Below are 2,852 nucleotides of genomic sequence, written 5' to 3' on the forward strand. Positions count from 1 at the left end.
TTCATAGATGGAGTTAGCACTCTGGCTCACGGGGGGGGGGGGGAATTCAAAACCTTAATACGTGGTTGTTTTTTTAAACCACATGAAACATCAACAAGACAGGTGAGCTTTTGGAACTCGCCACAACCCTCCTTGAGGCTGGATGCCTAATACAAAAAAGCTATTGCCTGTTGATGCTCACTTGGAAGTTTGCCCCCACTGGAGTTACCGACTCTATTTTCTGAGGCATGATGCATAGAACTGGGAAGTTAGCTTTGCAAAATCAGGAAGGAAAGATGGGACTGGGTGACTAGATTAACTCTAAGGTGACTATCCTAAAGTTTAAAAAATAACTCGTAGCACCTTAAAGACAGATTTATTGTGACGTATAAAAGTGTTCATCGACTAGCCAAGAGGCATGAAGTGTTTACTTATTCACTGCAGTGATAGCCCTGCCTTTCTCGCTAAGACACAAAGCAGATTACAAAATCAGAATAAATAATAGGAAGAAAAGAAACTGGATAACAAATATTCAAAATTGGTGCAGTTCAAACCGAATCACACACATAACAATAAGCTGCAACATTCCTTATATGAAAATGCTTTCCCTGACTATTACTGCAGCCCTATTCCAACCCTCAACTGGCAGAGAGAAAACTGTGCACAGAAAAATCAAAAGGCTATGCAACTTGAGAAGCAAAGACTGTGATATCTATGCAAAGCTCAAAAGTAAACAACATTCTTGTGGTTTGAATGATTGTTCACGACAACGATTCTGCAATAGCACAATCGCCCTCGCCTTCCCAGACTTAGAGTACAATCCTAAGAAGAGTTACTCCAGTCTAAGCCCATTGATTTCAATGGGCTTAGACAGGAGTAACTCTTCTTAGGATTGCACTGTAATTTAATTGTCTTTTATGGGAAAGAAAACTCAGATCTCTACTTACTTAGTTACTTACTTCATTTATACCCTGCCTTTCTCCTCAATGAGTACCCAAAGCAGCTTCCATTATTTTCCTCTCCATTTTATCCTCACATCAGCCCTGTAAAGTAGCCATGTTGGTCTGCAGTAGAAGAGCAGGATTTGAGTCTGTGGCAGAGTAGGGATTTGAACCTGGAACTAGGCTCTCTCAGATCCTGGTCCAGCACTGACCACTACAGCACACTGGCCTTAAATTGAACCCTAAATGAATAACAATCAGAATAGCTCACACAGTCTCATTCAGACCTCTTTGAGATTTGTTGATGCTGTTCCTAACCAATGGCAACTTTCATATAAATAGAAAAGCATCCTGAGAGACTACAATAGTCTCGCTGCTGGTTTCTAAATGTTGCCATTTTAAGGTCAGTTTTATGTCCAACTCTTTCACAATTAATTAATAGATGCTTTTTATAAATTGCATGTATTCGTTTTAGTTCTAAATGCTATTGTTGCTCTTTGATGGTGCTGTATTTATTGCTACCACCTAATGTCTTCTTGTTTTATATCAGTTTGCTTTAATATATTGTAAATATATATAAAATCTCTCATCAGGACAGGAAGGCAGTGTACATTTACAAAAGAAGCAAATAAATGTGCATTTATTTACGTGCAAGTTTTTTTTAAAAAAATGACATATTTGCTTGTCGGAGGCTGAGCAAAATGTGCTCACACTTTTTGGACTCTATTCTGCAAATCATTAGTTGTAACCTCTCTAAAGTGGAGCAGAAATGATCTGCTAACTATCTGCATAGGACTTATATAAAGATACTGTAAGTTTGTCAACTCTGGGTTGCAAAATTCCTGGAGATTTGTGGTGGAGCCTGGCAAGGAGATGGAGTATGGTAGAGAAGCGATGCCATAGAGGCTACCCTCCAAACCAGCCATTTTCTCCAGGGCAACTGATCTCTGTAGTCTGGGGATCAGCTGTAATTCCAGGAGATCTCTAGTCCCCATCTGGAGGAGATAGCCCTAAGAAACAGCCAGACTGTAAATGTATCCCATGCTTAATACTGAGAAGGACTCCCCTTTAATATGCCAAGAATGAAAGTGCAGTGCTGGGTGAGTGAATATTCTTGGAATCACAACTGCCCATTCTCTCTCACTGCCCACTATGCATGAGAAATGCCCTCCCTGAACATGCATATGGTGCTAGGGTTGCCAAACCCAGGTTAGGAAATTCCTAGAGATTTGGGGGTAGAGCCTGGGGGAGGTAGGGTTGGGGACCTCATCAGTGTATAATGCCATAGAATCCACCCTCCAAAGCAGCCATTTCCTCCAAGGGAACTGTAGTCAAGAGATCAGTTGTAATTACAGGGTGTCTCTGGGCCCCACCTGGAGGTTGGCAACCCTAAGTGCCACCCTTCCTTTCCCCAAATCTACTTTCTCTGCATGACTTTTGGCTTATCCTCCTGTTCCTCGTTCTTAACTGTATCAAATTTTTAAGTACCCATACCTGCCTTTCCCCAAAGCTTTGCTTCCCCTCATCTTTCCCTTGCCACCTTCTGTGGTTTCACCTCTCGTATCGTATCGTATCGTATCGTATCGTAATGTATTGTATTGGCTGTTGTGGGTTTTCCGGGCTGTATTGCCGTGGTCTTGGCATTGTAGTTCCTGACATTTCGCCAGCAGCTGTGGCTGGCATCTTCAGAGGTGTAGCACCAAAAGACAGAGATCTCTCAGTGTCACAGTGTGGAAAAGATGTAGGTCATTTGTATCTACTCAGGAGGGGTGGAGTTGAGCTGAGTCATCCTGTAAGAAACGTCAGGAACTACAATGCCAAGACCACGGCAATACAGCCCGGAAAACCCACAACAGCCATCGTTCTCCGGCCGTGAAAGCCTTCGACAATGTATTGTATTGTTTCGCCTCTTTGCATTGTAAGTTCCTTGCT

This window comes from Eublepharis macularius, chromosome 13 (genome assembly GCF_028583425.1).
Source record: "Eublepharis macularius isolate TG4126 chromosome 13, MPM_Emac_v1.0, whole genome shotgun sequence".
Taxonomy (NCBI): domain Eukaryota; kingdom Metazoa; phylum Chordata; class Lepidosauria; order Squamata; family Eublepharidae; genus Eublepharis; species Eublepharis macularius.